General features: G+C 42.0%; 1 protein-coding gene across 4 annotated transcripts in view; it reads left to right on the forward strand.

Moving 5' to 3' along the window:
- The window catches only part of ATP8B4 (ATPase phospholipid transporting 8B4 (putative)), a 279,642-nt gene that overhangs the window by 13,533 nt on the left and 248,388 nt on the right, over positions 1 to 17,721 (forward strand). Inside the window, exon 1 of one of the 4 annotated variants that reach the window (XM_019832448.3) lies at positions 1,556 to 1,620. The exons of 1 other annotated variant lie outside the window; for it this stretch is intronic. The gene's annotated coding sequence lies outside the window, so the exon portion shown is untranslated. Of the gene's footprint in view, positions 1 to 1,555; positions 1,621 to 10,377; positions 10,710 to 10,764; positions 10,917 to 17,721 lie in introns of those variants that run through there. 2 more of the 4 variants (XM_019832446.3, XM_019832447.3) reach the window with 2 other exon arrangements.

A 17,721-nucleotide genomic window follows, 5' to 3' on the forward strand; every position in this document is an offset into this window, starting at 1 on the left:
TTTCCTCTGATACTCCACAACCATATAGAAATGAGTATGTCTTCTCCTGTAGTTCCAAGGCATGTTTAGACAGGGGATACCTCTTTTAGAGGTTTTACCACACTGTATTGTAGAATTCATTTCCCTTCCACTAGAAAAGTTCTTGGTAGGGCAGAGACCAGATCTTGGTTATCTTAGGATCCCAATGCCTTGCAGAGGGATTGCTACAGAACTGGGGCTTGGAAAATGGTGATGAATGTATGAAATGTCCCCGAAATAGTACTGATTAAGAGTCTGAACTCCTGCACTTTCCAGAAGACACATAGGGGTAGGGAGTTTTCACACTTATTGATGCACAGGACAGACTAACGGGTAAAGAGATAAAGGTAAGAGCTTCTTTAAAGCCATGTGGCCCTGCTCCTTCCTTCTGGGATGACAGTCTGTTAAGGAGAAAGTGGGGTTGGAGTAAGTGTTAAAGATCCTAAGTGTTTGGCTACTCCTGTGTCTTGAAGGTTCTAAGATGGCAAGAGCCAATGGAGACCTGAAACTGATGCAGATCAACTCCTTTCTGGTAAATGCCTCTTTTTGTCATAAAGACTTCTTATGATAACAGTCTGTAAAAAAAAAAAAAAAAAAAAAAAAAAATAGAGCCCCCAAATATTTCCTGGGCACTTGTTATATGCAAAGAAGACACTGTGGTTTCTTGATAGCAAGAGAGATATCATTTAGGGGAGTGTTGCTTTCACTGGTGGCAACAGCCAGTGCCAGGATCCATTTTTGGCTGTGGCGCATTCGTCATTTGGAAGTGAACTGTTAGAATGACTTTTATAACTAGGGATACCAGTTGTCTGGGTTGGAGTTAGGCTGTCTGGTTTAGAGCTGGGTCGTCTAGTTCTGGAACACATGGTTCAGAATGCATTTGAAAGGGCAAGTTAAATGCAAATTACCTGGTTTGGGTGCGGTGGCTTGGATAACAAACTTTCTGGATCCTACTGTTATGCTTTGTGTTTGAATGTCAGGACTGAAAGTGCTGTTCAGGAGAGCCCTTGTGGAATAGTCCAAATTGCTGGGAGGAGCTGTTCCCCAGAGGTGACTTTTAGCACCTAGGATTTTAGATATCTTTTTTTTTTTTAATTTTTGAAATCCTACTTGCTTAATTTTAATGTAGTGGTAAGTTTATATTATTTTTAATTTACTTTTAATTTTTGAAATTTTAACAGTAGAGCAGGAAACTGCTCTATTCCTAAATCTACATCCTTATCCAGGGCTTAACTTCTAAAGAAATGTCTGTCTTCTTGCATTTTCTGATTTTCTTTCTGTTCTTTTTGTGAGATAGTTGAGTAATAACTAAAACTCAGTGGTGAGTCTTTTCATCTAGGATGGAAAGTCCCACATAGGAAATGGTACCACTAGCAATGGGTCAGTCGTTTATGTTGGCCAATGTAAGGAAACCTACTTTCTTACACAAAAGGTTAACTAACCAAGAGGAAGTAATTGTTGGGGAGGATGGGGGGAGGAGGAGTTGAGTTACCTTTTCCTGATGAAATTCAGCCCAACACACTATGGGAAGTGCCATAGAGTACATAAAACCATAAGAGGTTGAAAATTCTACTTTGTTTTTAGATACTAAGGACCAAGAAGGTATGTATGATTTCAAGGTTTGGTGAAACTGTTTCTGAATGGAAAGTGAGTAGGTTTCAATTACTGAAGAGAGGAGGGTATGGTGGGCAGGAACATTTTTAATGTCTTCTGTCACTGGGTGAAACTTGTCCTGGAACAGTGGTTTTTAAATAATCCTCTGGGCTGGAGGAAGGAAATACTAAAACTGCCACTTATCCTTATTGATTTCATCCTTTAAAACTGTCTATTTCTTGTGCTGCTTTATGGTGTATAGAAAGGATATTCCTGGGGACCACTGTCCCAGAGACAAGAGGAGAAGGCAGATGGTTGTATCAGGATGGAAAGAACTGGAGAGGTGGAATAGCTCAGAATGTGGAGGTCTTCCTTCTTTTCTGATAAAAGAAATGTGGTAGTCGTTTGGGAAGATTCTGGAGAAAGCAGGGAGGACATTGACCTTTGTTGACCAATGACTGTACGACAGGCATTGGGTTATGTATTATTTATTGTTGTTAAATCACTGCACATGTAACTTACATATACATGCATTCTTTTATTAATTTATTATTCATTTAGTGAATATCTCATTTAATCCTCACAAATAGCTTGAGAAGCAGATTTTAATTTTTCCAGTTTTACAACCAGGAAGCTAAAGTTGTGTTTTTTTTTTATTGAAATGTAGTTGACATATAATACTATTAGTTTTGGATGTATAGCATAGTGATTCTCCATTTATTATATTAAATGATTACCACAGTAAGTCAAGTTATCATCTGTTACTATATAATGTGTAGTAACATCTGTTACTACAGATGTGTAGTATCATCTGTTACCATATAATAGTGTAGTAACACTATTATTGACTGTATTCTGTCTCTTATAAATAAATCACATTTCTGTGATTTATTTATTATCTATCTGGAAGAGTGTACTTCTTAATCCCCTTTGCTTTTTTTGTGCATACTCCCAGCTTATTTTTTGTATTTATGAATCTGTGTTTTGTTTTGCCTGTTCATTTTTGTTTTTTAGATTCCACATATAATTGAAATCATACAGTATTTGTATTTCTCCAACTTATAATAACCTCTAGGTCTATCCATGTTGTTGCAAATGGAAAGATTTCATTCCTTTTTATGGCTGAGTAGTAATCCACTGTGTGCAGGTGTGCACGCACACACACACGTTTATACATTCAACTATTGATGGATACTTAGGTTGCTCAGGAAGCTAAAGTTTAAAGCAATTAAGTAATTTTTACATCATATGATTTATACCCCTGCAATTCTCATGCCTTATGGCATAGAGAATTATATGCCATTTATAATATACACTCCAGGGCTTCTATCAAAGAGATGCTCCTTCAGTATGTTCAAGTTGGTTTCTAGTCTGCTAGTAGCAGTTGGATTGCTCAAGAAAGTATTTACAGAATCAGGGAATACTTGGTTGTAGTTTTATTTTCTTTTTTATTGTATATGTCCAAATCATAATTTTAGGCCAGAGATACTTCTCTGCCATTCAGGTTGACACCAAGCCTTGGTTTGACATTTCAGTTAGCTCAACCTTCCTTTCCTGGCATTAAAAGCAAGCAAGCAAGCAAACAAACCTGAAACTCTTGGAATGGCTATATTTCAGGGAATTGATTAAATCTTAACTAGTTCATTTCATTGGGATTAGATTGAATTGACACAAAGTGGTTCAATCTACTTCCTGGTGGTCCCATTCTCAATAGCAGAGACCTGTTGTTCTCCCCTTTGATTGTAGAATCCCCTCATTTTCATGTCTGACTCCTGCTGGCACGTAAGTGTCTCCTGATTAGGAACCACATTTTGTTTATCCTTCTGTGTCCCACAAAGTGCCTAGCAAAGTATCTGCACTTGTCGAATGAAAATATTGGATGCCCTGATCCCAGTTGCTATGGGTGGTTTATCTGTTGACGTAAAATGGTGATTTGTTGGCTTTCTTAGCTATCTTGGCAGTAGAGCTAGATGTTTTGACAGACATATGATGCTATTTATTCTGTTAAGAAAAGATAGCATGACTATTTGCATGGCTTTGTATTCTTAAGTATAAAAATTTCCATCTCTTAATTTTGATGAAAGGTGTGCAAAGTTGGAGGAAAGGTAAGAGGGTGAATAAATTAGGAAAAATTTTTCTCTTGAATGCTCAGGTATTTAATCAAAATTCCTTTAACATAATTCATTGGATTGTTGTGAGGACAAATTGAGGTGATCATTGAGAAAAATCTTTGGAAACTCTAGATTATAGACAGGGACATTTCTAAAAGGTAAGATTTTAAAGCAAAATAAGGTTTTTAAAAAACAACTTCTGGTGTTTTGACAATGTATATGCTCTGTAATGAAGATTAAAAATTAAGCTCTAGTCCTCTAATATTATCTAGTGGTAATATATAGCATTTACCATTTTAACCATGTTTAAGTGTACAGTTCAGTGATATTAAGTACATTCACAATGCTGTGTAACCATCACCACCATCCATCTCTGGAATTTTTTCATGATCCCAATCTGAAACTCTACCTAGTAAATGTCTTCCCATTTACCGTCCTCCCAGCCCTAGTAACCTCTATTCTTTGCCTATGCTAGGTACCTCCTACAAGTGGAGTTGTTACAATATTTTCCTTTTATGTATCGCTTATTTCACTTAGCATAATGTTTTCAAAGTTTATTTATGTTGCAGCATGAATGAGAATTGGATTCCTTTTTAAGACTGTAGTATTCCATACCATATTTTGTTTATTCCTTTACCCATCGATGGACACTTGGGTTGTTTTCACTTTTGGCTATTGTGGATAATGCTGCTATGAATGTTGGTGTACAAGTATCTGTTTGAGTCTCTGGCTTCTTTTCTTTTGGGTATGTATCTAGGAGTGGAAAACAGATCTTTTAAACTTCATTTCTCCTGACACTTTTGAGATTATCCAGAGCAAGTCTCTCTCCTCTGTTCATGCCCTAAAGAGTGAGCAATTGCTTCTTCATCTTCAGTGTGCTTCAGGCCTCCATGTTTTCCCCTAGGCTCCTCTTCCTCCTCTGAAATTGATACTTCTAGATGTAGCTACAAAGGAGTCTGAAATCTGATGCTAACCACTGTAACAAGCTCTATTCAAATCAGGCCCACCAACTGGCACTACTTTGGGGACTGACAAATTGAGGTGAGCTAAGAAAAATTAAACTGTAAGTTCCATTATACATGGAAATCTAGTAGAAATAAAAAGTGTCATACCGAGAACTATACTTTAAACTTGAGCTTCAGTTCATTTGATAAATTACTATCTGCTGAGCACTGTTGGTAGATAACAGGGAATGAGTTCAGAGCTCTGTTATCAAGCAGCTCAAATTCTAGAGGAGGATGCATACATATTTAGGAAGCTACAGAAACTAAACAACAATGCTACTACTATTCATTTGTTTATTCAACATTGCTCAAGCACCTGCTGCACGCTGTTCTAGGCCCTGGGTATACATCAAGTCAAAGACAAAGTCTCTGTTCTTCTACAGCTGACTTTCTGGTTGGGGAAACCGGACAGTAAACAAGGAAATACACAGTATAATAGCTATGTGTTTTTCCTATGGAGAAAAATGAAGCACGATAAGGGATCGAGAGTGACTGGCGTGTGTGTGGGTGGTTTTACGTAGGCTGACCAAGGCAGGCCTTTCAGAATTTGTGACTTTGAGCCCAGATGTGAATGAAGTGAGGGAGATAGTCAAGGGGATGTGTAGGTGATAAGGCAGCCTGGCAGGGGAGTAGCAGCATCTGCGATAATGTTAGATTTCAGAGATGGATAAAGAGCTTTGGGACTTAAAAGTTTTTTTGTTTTTTTTTTTTTTTATTTTGAGAGAGAGAGAGTGAGAAGGCAGAGAGATAGAGCGAGAAGGCAGAGAGAGAGCGAGAGAAGGCAGAGAGAGACAGAAGGCAGAGAGAGAGCGAGAAGGCAGAGAGAGGAGAGAGAAGGCAGAGAGAGCGAGAAGGCAGAGAGAGAGCGAGAAGGCAGAGAGAGAGCGAGAAGGCAGAGAGAGGAGAGAGAAGGTAGAGAGAGAAGGCAGAGAGAGAGCGAGAGAAGGCAGAGAGAGAGAGAAGGCAGAGAGAGAGCGAGAGAAGGCAGAGAGAGAGAGAAGGCAGAGAGAGAGAGAAGGCAGAGAGAGAGCGAGAAGGCAGAGAGAGGAGAGAGAAGGCAGAGAGAGGAGAGAGAAGGCAGAGAGAGGAGAGAGAAGGCAGAGAGAGGAGAGAGAAGGCAGAGAGAGAGAGAAGGCAGAGAGAGAGCAAGAAGGCAGAGAGAGAGCGAGCGAGAGCGAGAAGGCAGAGATAGAGCGAGCGAGAGTGAGAAGGCAGAGAGAGAGAAGGCAGAGAGCGAGAGAGCGAGAAGGCAGAGACAGCGAGAGAGAAGAAGGCAGAAATAGAGCGAGTGAGAGCGAGAAGGCAGAGAGCGAGAAGGCAGAGAGAGTGAGAGAGAGCGAGAAGGAAGAGTGAGTGAGAGAGAGCGAGCAAGAGGGCAGAGCAAGAGAGAGCGAGCGAGAGGGCCCAGAGAGCGAGCGAGAGCGAGAGGGCAGAGAGAGAGAGCAAGAAGGCAGAGCGAGCGAGAGCGAGAAGGCAGAGCGAGCGAGAGTGAGAAGGCAGATAGAGCGAGTGAGAGCGAGAAGGCAGAGATAGAGCGAGCGAGAGTGAGAAGGCAGAGAGAGAGCGAGAGCGAGAAGGCAGAGGGAGAGAGAGAAGGCAGAGAGAGGGAGAGAGAGAAGGCAGAGAGAGGGAGAGAGAGCGAGCGAGAGGGCCCAGAGAGCGAGCGAGAGCGAGAGGGCAGAGAGAGCGAGAGCGAGAAGGCAGAGCGAGCGAGAGCGAGAAGGCAGAGAGAGAGTGAGCGAGAGGGCAGAGAGAGAGAGCGAGAGGGCAGAGCGAGCGAGCGAGAAGGCAGAGAGTGAGAGAAGGCAGAGAATGAGAGAGAGAGAAGGCAGAGAGTGTGAGAGAGAGAAGGCAGAGAGTGAGAGAGAGAGAAGGCAGAGAGCGAGAAGTCAGAGAACAAGAGCAAGCGAGAAGGCAGAGCAAGAGCGAGAAGGCAGAGAGAAGGCAGAGAGAGCGAGAGAGAGTGAGAAGGCAGAGATAGAGCGAGCGAGAGTGAGAAGGCAGAGATAGAGCGAGCGAGAGAGAGAAGGCAGAGAGAGGGAGAGAGAGAAGGCAGATAGAGCGAGCGAGAAGGCAGAGAGAGAGCGAGAGAGAAAGAGCGAGAGTGAATCCCAAGCAGGCTCTGCACCATCAGCACAGAACCTGACACAGGGCTCAGACCCACAAACCATGATGTGACCTGAGCTGAAATCAAGAGTGGGATGCTTGACTGAGCCACCCAGGCACCCCAGAGCGTTGGGACTTAAAGTAATGGGACGAATAAATCTGATGTTCTGTGATTTTAGGCACATAATTTTGTGACACCGTAAAATCAGTTTTAAAGCACCCAAAGATTGTTCTGCAAGGGAGTATTTAATGGCAAGATACTTGTGTTTTAAAATAAATGAATGAATGAACATTTCAAAATGATATGAAATCATTGCTGGGGATCCCCCTGCCTCTGTTCATGCTGTATGCATTATGAGAATCTCTGTGTATGAGATGAGCATGAAGTAGTCATTCTTTGGCCTTACTGTGGGTATGGTAAGTCCTTTTTCTATCCCAACTTTGTTCTCCCGTTAGGATTCCTCATTCATTAAGGGTTGTTAATTAGGAAAAAATTTGACCAAATAAATTCTGACTAGTTAGTACATGAAGAACTAGAGAATTTTAAGCCAATTTAGAGCTTTTAGAAGCATTTAACAAGAATATACCAAGGAAGCTAAAGAAAGCTATCCTTAGTCTCGAAATTTCAGGGACAATGACAGGGCACATGAATTTTTTTTTTTTTTTTTTTTTTTTGCTGGTGTCAGAAACTTGGGCAAATGGAACAAAATCGCAACGCATAGCTCCTTAATGTGGCAGTCTCTTTTTTATAATGCAGGTTTGTGTGCCTGTGTGCATGTTCATATGTGTGAATGATGGGAGGAGGGGAAGGGTGAGAGAAGGGTTGCAAAACTGAAGACTCAGTCCTTATACTCCTCACCTCAAGGTGGTAGACGAGATAGCACATTGCAGAATAAGTGCCAGTGTATGATATCCAACCTAGTCTCTAGCAGTGTCCAAGAGGGAGGGACCAGAGATGCTAGGAAAGTCAGAAAATGCTCTGGGGAGGGCTGTGGAGCATGTGATATGGTCCTTGAAGGACAGGTTTAGAAGTGAGAAGATGAAGGGAAAGGTTTCCCAGGAGGAGAGAGTGGTCTGGGCAGAGATGCCATGGTGGGGATGTGCAGTTGATGTTTAGGTAAAGGAGAGGGGTCCTGATACATTAGGACAGAGGATCTGGTTTGGAGATTGTAGGGTTAAATTTGGAAAGATAAACAGAAAGCCAAGAAGAAAAGGAGAGTTCTGTGCTTTCCTTCTTTTTTAAGTTGCTTTTTGACTCATTAACTTATCAGGTGATAGGGAGGATCATCCCTTGCTCCTTCATTGGTCTGCTGTTAGGGGAACAACCATATATCTTAAGATGCTCCCTGTAAACAAAAACACTGTCTTCTAAGAGCTCCATTTTTATTGGTGGGCATACAAGCTCCTTGTAAAAAAATGTAAGCAGTACTTTTGGGGTACCTGGGTGGCTCATTCAGTTAAGCATTCAACTCTTGATTTTGGCTCAGGCCATCATCACAGTTCATGGGATCGAGCCCCACGTTGGGCTCCATGCTGATAGCACTGAGCCTGCTCAGAGGTCTCTCCCTCTCTCTCTGTCCTTCCCCTGCTTGTATGCACACACACTCTCTCTCAAGATAAATAAATGAACTTTAAAAGAATTTAAAAAAATGTAAGCAGTACTTTTGTAAGAAACAATGACATAGTTCCACCAGGACCCACCAGCCCCTCCACCCCCATGCCATTTTTCAGAAGTAACTACCATTAAATATTTCTTCTTGTTTATCCTTCCTGATTTATTAGGTCAACAAATATTCATTGAATTCCTATTATGGGCATAGGGTATACAACAGTGAATGGAAGTCCCTGCTCTCAAGGAGCTTCTATTTTATTGGGAAGAAACAGGCAGTAAACAGCAAGCAAGTTTAAAATATTTTAGCCAATATTTTTATCCCATGCATACTCTTGCAACTTGCTCTTTCCGCTTGACTGTGTCTCTTGGACATCTTTCCACGTCAGTGTAAAGAGGTCTATCTCTTTAACTGGTACTCACTAATATTTATTGAGCATCTGCTGTGCCTCAGGCACTGTCTTGGTCACAGCAATTCCCTACAGTAAGTACTATAATTTTCACCTGACTACAGGTGAGGGACCAAGGCCAAGAGAGGTTTGGGAACTTGCTCAAAGTCACCTGGCTAGTCGCTGGTGGAGGCAGACCTGAGCCCAGACCATCTGATGGTTCACTCCAGTTCTTCTCCCCCTTGATGGCTGCATAGTACTCCATTGTATGGATGTTCCTTCACTTATTTGGCCAGTCCTCTATTTTTAAGCCATTTTTAGTTTTTTCCTATCACAGATAGTGCTATAATGAACATTTTACACACTTGTTTACATGTGTTTATGATCATCTGTAAGTTTAATTCCTAAGAGATGGAAAAATACACATTTCTGTATTTGATAGACACTACTTAGTTTCCCTTTAAAATTATTTTACCAACTTCTCCACCAACATTGTAGGAGAAGGTGCTGATTTCTTTATAGCTTATTCAACAAAGGGAGTTGCCAAGGGTATAGGAGTTGCTAATACAGTAGCTTAAAAAAATGGTATAGAAATTACACTTAAAAACATTTTTTATTTTTTATTTATTTTTTAAATGTTTATTTTTGAGACAGTGGTGGGGGAAGGGCAGAGAGACAGGAGGGGTCAGAGGATCCAAAGTGGGCTCTGTGCTGTCATCAGAGAGCCCAAGGCGGGGCTTGAACCCACAAACCATGAGATCATGACCTGAGCTGAAGTTGGACGCTCAACTGACTGAGCCACCCAGGTGTCCCAAAACATTTTTTAAAAAGTCTTTCATTTTAAATATCTTGAAGAAATGATTACTTCCTCTTATAGGCTGTTCTTGGTTCTTTTTATCATGCAAGGGAGAAAGCCACCACTCTTGTTTCAAGAAATCTGCAGTTTCTTGTGACTAGGGGTGGGAGGAGGGCTTGGCAGGGAACAGTCCTTCCTTTTTCTCTGATCTGGCTCTCTCTGGAGGCCTGAGGGCTCAGTACCAGGATTGGCCAGGAGAGTGGATTGATATGTACAGGGCATCAACTTGCTCTGGTTATAGAGACATTAAAATATATTTGGTTTCAGTGTTGAACTGAAAATCTGATGCAACTTCTAGAGAACCCATAAATGGCTTGAGACACACTTAAGACATAATCCTTTCTTTTAAAAATAGACCAAAGTATTTTGTTTTCATCTAATCCCATCTTAAAAACAGGAGCCCCCTTAAAGGGATTCTAAACTAAAAAGTTTGACTCCATTTCGTATGTGCATTTGTTCTTTGGCATCCTCAGGGTTAATTGTTTGCTTTACTCAGAGTTGAAATTGAGGATGTTTGGAAAGAAATGTCTTCATTTTTTGTATTAAATGTTGCTTGAGTGTGCTTACCTTTCATCCATGTGAGAGTGAAACTCCCCTTGCAATGATTTTTTAAAAAATGCTAATTCCTTCATCTCTGGGAAAAACAGGTAGGAGCTCTAAAGATGTTTGCTAATTTCCTTCACTTGAGGGCTCATACAAGTTTGGTAAGCAGAAGTGATAACTGTGACTTCTTCCCTTGTCCGCTTCCATCCAACTGAACACTGGGTTCCCACAGAGGAAGCCATCCTGCTGAAGTCAGCCTCTAGGGAGCTTCCTTTTGTTTCTTCAAGATTAACCAGTTCTGCCCTGGCAGCAGTAGCAGGCAACTCTGGAAGGAGAGGCTCTTCTGGGCTTTTGGTATTTTTCCAAGGAGTGTTTTTTCTCCCCCAATTCCTCACTGGTAGTGAAGCTGCTTTCCTCCAACGCTGCCTTCTTCAGATGAGATGCTGATTCTGATCTGCCATCTAGCAGCTTCCGGTAGCGGTAAGTGGTCAAGAGTGTTTTTCCGGGAGTTGATCTCAGGTTCTCAAGAATGTCCTCTAGAGACCCACTTTGTTTTCTGTGTAATTGCTAGAGCCTTCAGAATAGCTTTGCTTTTCTCACTGTTCTCATTGCATGGTCATGGAATGGGTACCTGTTTGATCTCCCTGCACCCTCCCTTTTGGGAGAGAGGGTTAGGTCCAGGCTGAGGTGAGTTTGTGGGGAGCATTCAAGGGTTGGTGAAGCCAAGAGGAGAGTTAGCTCAGGGCTGACTAGGGCTTTCTGTTTCTGTTTTCTAGGTTGCTCTTTTGATCTTTTCATCTTCTGGTGTGGTTGAGGTTTAGCAAAAGTCTTCATTTTTCTCTAACTAAAAATACTTTAGAAACTAGTTGGGTGTGAGAAATAGGACGTCTGCTTTATTTCCCTTTTCAAATTTTTATTCAGTTAGCATCACCTATTAAATGGCTAATGGGAGTAGCATCAGTGTCCATTTCTTCTTGGCTTGTGGGTGTTTGTCACTTCCTTTGGGAGTAGTTGGTTTCATTTTTTTCAAGGGGTTTGTATCTAGTTCCCCTATTCAAGGTATTGTTTATTCTATGACCAATTCATGCTTTAAACATGAACAGTTTACTAAAATACTCTCTGAGGCTGGAGTGGTATGTTTTTAGTGCTGAGATTTGTCTGAACTGAGAAATCGATACTTCTAGCTGTTTGGTTGACAGATGTGAGAGTTTCTCAGGTCCCTGGTTAATAATTTGCTGTTTTGAAAACAAAGGAAACTGGTGAGAAACAATAATTGGGGGCTGAAGGCTTATTAGAAAGGAAATGAAGAAATATAGGATCATATGTGGAATTAACAACATCTCTCTTCACGAATGGCCGCCTTTGTTCAGGTGTTGTTCTGTGCTAGTCTTTGCATTTACTGAAATGTAAATTCAGAGTGATTTTTTAAAAACCTATATTTATCTGTCTTGTGCTTTTATATTGTTCCATCATGCATGCATCTTCAAAAATGAGGGATCAAGTAATTTTTGTGCCCCTGGGGGATTTTTTGTGCACAGGAGGATTCTATTTTGTTTTTACATGGTAAATTGGAAATTTCCATTTAGTCGGAAAAGACTTCACTTTTTGTTTCAAAGTAAATTATAATTGTAGCTTTCCTAGAAATAAAACTTCTTAATGGGTGCATTCTAGATGCTTGCATTGCATGTACAAGAATTAGATGCTGGTATTTGTTTTCAGGATTTCTTACAAAAAGGTGTCAAAGAGGGGCCCTGGGTCGCTCAGTCGATTGAGCGTCCGACTTCAGCTCAGGTCATGATCTCACAGCTCGTGAGTTCGAGCCCCATGTCAGGCTCTGTGCTGACAGCTCAGAGCCTGGAGCCTGCTTCAAATTCTGACTTCCTCTCTGCCCCAACCCACTTGCATCCTGTCTCTGTCTCTCTCAAAAATAAACATTAAAAAAAAAGGTGTCAAAGAAAATAGTAACCTGCAAGTGTTCCACATACCTATAGACTTACTTGACTTTTTAGCAATATTAAATATTTTTCAAATAGTAATTTCTGATTAAATAGTAAATGCAAATACTAAATATATCGGTCATTGCATTTTTGGAGATTTTTTTCCCCTTTCTTTCCTTTCTCCTTTCCTTTAGTCAGCTCGAGCTTGTCGAGCACCTGCACTATGTCAGGCTCTGTGCTGGATGCCCAGAGAAGATGCCACAGTAGGAAAGGCTGAGCATTTTATTTTGATATATCCTTCTATGACTCTTCTTTTCAAGTTGAGTGTTCCCTAGGACCTGTCCTTGTCTTTGTATTGACTCATCCTCATCCTCTGTCCTCTCCTCACTTCTTTTTATTCTTGTTCTGAGTGAGATCATTCATTTCCCATGACTTCAATGCTTTCATGTATGTTGACGATTCCATGTCTACAAATCTGTCTTTTGTCTTTAGTGCTGAGGATGTTTTCAAAGATAAAGAGGAATTTCAAGCCTAATGTGTTCAAACTGAATGTATTATTCTCCCATCCCAATTCCTGCTCCTTTGTTTTCTCTTCCTTCTCTTCTCCCTGCTGTACTAATGGCACCTCTGTCCCCTCATTGTCCTGAGCCAAAAACCCTAGAAGTCATCTGAGGTTCTTCTTTGTCCTGTATGCCAACATAGGGGCCATTTATAAACTCTGTCAATTCAACTGCAGAAACATTTCTAGAATCTGACTCCACTTGCCTATTGTTACTGCTTCTCCACCTCTCTCCATGCCAGGCCATGCTGTGAGCATAACCTTCCTAAAAGTGCCGACAGCATGCACTTGCATAGGGAGAGCCAAGAGAGTAATGACAGTGGACAGTGGAGCCCGGATTATAACCGTATCATTCTCTAAAAATCTCTTCTTCCTTCCCATTACCTGCAGGATTAACTATGGGTCTTGAACATAGCCCTGTTCTGTGTCACCTGACCTATCAAATGGGGATGATGATAGTCCCCACCTATATAGTTTTGGTGAGGATAAAATGAGATGATACATGGCAAGTACTTAGCACAAGATCAAGTACCCAGTGAATAGTAATGATGATGGCAATGATGAAGGTGATCACTTCTTTCAGAATCCATCTCTAATCTACCTTTCCAGCTCCATCACCCTAAAATCTCATTGCCATGACTGTCACTACTTCCCCAACCTTCTCTTCCCTTTCACAGTACTGGATCTTTTCACATGCTATTCCTTTGGCCTCTTTACCTCATTTTGCTGAGCAAACTCTTTCCTTTTCAAAAAGATTCAACTCAGAATTACTCTCTGTGAGGTCTTAGCTGACTGCACAAAACAGGCTTGGTGGCTCCCTTTCCTCTGCCTCCATGGTGCTCAGTCCTTTCTTCCATCACAGCCCAGAACTTGCCATTCTAATGGTCTGTGTATCTGTTTTCATCTTCCCCAGACTACAGGCTTTGGAAGGGATAGAGGTAGGAACTAATGATCCTTACCTCCATCTACTGAGCCCCGGTTTGACATAGAATAGGCACCCATAAGTGTTTGGTGATTGAATACCCATAGGGATGACTCTCAAATTTGATAGGAGGTTTTCTACTTGTGGAGAGTTAAACATACAGTTAAGAAAAAAAAAAACTTTCCCTCTCTTGAGTACTAACTTTGTAGCAGGAGGCACTGTGCTAAATTCTTTACGGGCATGCCTAGTGATCCAGTGAGTTACTCTAACTGTCCCTGTTTACAGATGAGAACACCAGGCTTAGAAGAGAGGGAACTTGCTGGAGGCTTTGAAGGTGGCAGGACCAGGCTCTGGCTGTCTGACTTGCAAACTGGTGGAAGGAAAGGGAAGTGAGAGGGGAAGGAAGATGACTAAGCCAAAGCAGGCATGTTTGTTAGAGAAAGGCAGCATGAGAAGGGCAGAAATGCACTAGAGAAGGCAGCAAGAGCAGGCTAGGAAAGGAGAAAGGAAAGTGAAAAGGATACAAGGAGAGCAAGGGAAAAAATGAACAGGGGATAAACAAGAGGAGGAAGGGAAGCAGGATTCCCACTGCTTCAGAATTTTGTGGCCAGGGAACAGCTGCATGCCTAATGGAACATAAACAGACTGCAGTGTTGACATGACAACTCACAACAAAATCTAATCTACATTATACAAGAAAGAATAATTTATTGTTAGGCCATGGTAATTAGATGTAATTGCTAAGCAGTTTAGAAATTTGGCTGTACAACCATCACTTACACACACACACACACACACACACACACACACACACACAGAGGCATGCACACACACTCACTGGCTTAAATTGTGTTCACTTTTGTCCAGTGTGGACACTTGGCAAGTGACTGTGGCTGTTGGCAGCTGTCACTGACACTAAATATGATCAAAACATTATCTACACCTCCCACCCACTATCACACTCAAAGCTGTACCCATGTAGGAAAGAAGCACAGTCTTACTCCTTATCCTTGGCTGATGTCCCCTCCCAAGGCTGGGATTTCCCTGTTGCACCAGGATTTCCCTTTCCTGAGTCTTCTCCCTGTGCTTCTGCCTCACCTCCCTTATCCCTCAGGGGCCTGGTCCCAGGGGATATTCTTGGGCTGGTAGGCAGGGTTGCCAGCAGATATGACCCCAAAGTCACCTTGTCCAGGGGTGAGAGAATTCACTGAGGCTTTGCTTTTTTGCCTTTGGGGACCTGGAGGCAGAGAAAGGAAAGGGAAAAGGGTAGGACCAGAGAAGATGGAGGGCAGCAGGAGGAGGAAAAGGGCTAGTGCCCTAATTCTGCCCTCCTATCTTCCCATCCTCAGATGCCACTATTGTTCAGGCAAGAGGGCTTTTCAAGGTTTTCCTGTGCCCACCCTGGTGCTGGCCAGTCCCCCTCCCTTCCACTCTTGGTTGGGTTAGTCCTCAGAGACCAGGTGAATTGGGTTGGGAAATACGTGACTGAGTGAAAAACCTGAAGGAAAGCTAAGGAAACAGGAAAGGGAAGCTGGGAGACTGAAAGAGGGAAAAAGGGAGGTAGTAGTAGAAGAACAGACAAATGGGAGGAGGGGAGGGAACATGTTTTATGGAGTGAACCATATATGCGTATATATTTAACCTCACAACAGCTCTAGGAGGAAGGCATTATTGTCTCTATTTTACAGATTCAAAGGTTTAGTCTTAGGAAGGGAAGTGACTTGGTCAAGTAACACTAGATACAAAGTAGCTGAGCTGGGATTGGAATCCTATTGTCCTAAAAGTCTCTTCCATATAGTACAGTGTTTCCAAAGAAGATGAGAAAGCAGAGTTGGGGAGGGCAGAAGGAAAGCTCACCAGAAGAGAATGGAGAATAGAGGGAGAAGAGGACAGGAGGTCCTCACAAGGGGTGAGGTCTGGGATTGGGCTTGTTGAAGCTGTATGGGTCCTTTCTCCCTTGGCTCCGTGTCCTGAGAACTGGAGAGAACCCACTGTGCTCAAAGGAGGTAGAGGATTCCCCTGGGGGGCACTCTGGTTCCTCTCAAGACCCTGAGATGAAGACAGGCAGGGATGGGCTCACCTCGGCAGTGCTCTGGGTGAGGAAGGAGAAGCTGCCAGGAATCTGCCCCATCTTGTTCTCCTGGTTTCCAGTGCTCCTGTCTTTTCCTCAACTGCCTTGGCTCCTTTCTTTTGCCTTTATTTTTCTATCTCCTCTAATTCCTTTGCATTTCTGTCATTCTACCTTGTATTCTCTTTTCTCTCTTTCTTTCTTTCTTTCTTTCTTTCTTTCTTTCTTTCTTTCTTTCTTTCTTTCTTTCTTTCTTTCTTTCTCTTGAAAGAGAGGGGGAGAGAGAGAAAGAACAAGTGGGGGAAGGGCAGAGAGAGAGGGAGAGAGAGAATCCTAAGCAGGCTCTGTGCTGTCAGCACGGAGCCTGATGGCGGGCTCCATCTCACATGACCTGAGCCAAAGTTGGATGTTTAACCGACTGAGCCACCCAGGTACCCCTCTATCTCGAGTTTTCAATCTTTCTCTTCCCACTGTTTTCCCTCCCCTCAGTTTATTCACAGGGCTGTTCCCTCCCACCACAAACACATCTTTTCTTTAAAGATTTCTTATCCATTCACACTTATCTGCTTTGTTCTATTGTAGAATGTCCTGAAGGAAGTTAGACTCACTGTACTCATTTAATCCTAATGTTTATGTAGATACTTTGACAGAGAAAGTTCAGAGGGTGCCTTCAAGATAACTAATAACTAATGAGCCTTTTCATCATGTGCCCCCATTCCCAACAGTCCAACCAGTAGGTTCTGAGGCTTACAGAGTATATTTGCCCTGCATTCTGTAATGAGTTAGTGGAAAAAGCAGGGATCCAAGGTTAGCCTGTTTGACTCCAAAGGACAAGCTTCCAACCACCACATCCTGCTGCCCCTTAAGCAGGTCAGTGGTCTGGCTATTCCCTTGGAGGCCTCTTGATGAGTTTATTGCATTCAGAACGAGTTGTTTGTCCTGTAGGTTTTTGACCACAATTGAACAGCATACCAAAACCAGATTTATCTTTCTGAGTTACACTAATACTAGCTCAGGAGACTGGTAATATAAAATAAGAATGACAATTGAGAACGTGTAGTATAACTGTCAGGAGGACCAGAATGTTCATTTCAGCATGCATGACTAGTGTACTCTTTCCCTGTAGGCAGACTTCTGTGGGAAAGCAAGTTATTATCAGCAGGTGGCTTGGTGATCATGGAATTGGAGCATGGGGAATTAACTGTAATAACTTGATTGTTGAATGACCTCATATCATTAAAGGGAATCTCCATTTGAATCCTTTGTTTAAAATGTTGAGTCACCTGCACTCAAGTGTACCCATTTTCACTATAAGTAGAGACCTTGTGGAATCATATTATGGACAGGATGCTCTCCTTTGCATACAGCTGTTGAAGTAGCATTCCTAACTTGGATGTCTTGTTATTGCCCTCAGTCTCAAGATGTTTGAAACCAACTCTTTATTTTCCCTGAACAAACTAGAGTCTTCTTTGGACTTTGTTATTTTTCCATTAGAGTTATTTTCTGTCACCAAGATTCAAAATCTGAACTAGAAATGTAAAAAAAAAAAAATCCTTTATGCAAGTATAACTTCCAATGTTTTCAAAAAAAAGAGTAGTCATTGCCTTTGAAAATGAATTAATATACATAAAAACCCTTAGCTATTACTTAGCTGTTAGCTACTCCTTCCTCTGTCTTCCTCTTTTCCCATCTCTCTTTTTTGTAACCCCCTCCCCGCATCACTGTCACACAAGGAAACCACCATTTTAATTACTTGCATAAGATGAAACCAAGAATTAAATAAGACCTACCAGGGGTGTCTGGGTGGCGCAGTCGGTTAAGCGTCCGACTTCAGCCAGGTCACGATCTCGCGGTCCGGGAGTTCGAGCCCCGCGTCAGGCTCTGGGCTGATGGCTCAGAGCCTGGAGCCTGTTTCCGATTCTGTGTCTCCCTCTCTCTCTGCCCCTCCCCCATTCATGCTCTGTCTCTCTCTGTCCCAAAAATAAATAAACATTGAAAAAAAAAAT

This window comes from Felis catus, chromosome B3 (genome assembly GCF_018350175.1).
Source record: "Felis catus isolate Fca126 chromosome B3, F.catus_Fca126_mat1.0, whole genome shotgun sequence".
Classification (NCBI taxonomy): Eukaryota; Metazoa; Chordata; class Mammalia; order Carnivora; family Felidae; genus Felis; species Felis catus.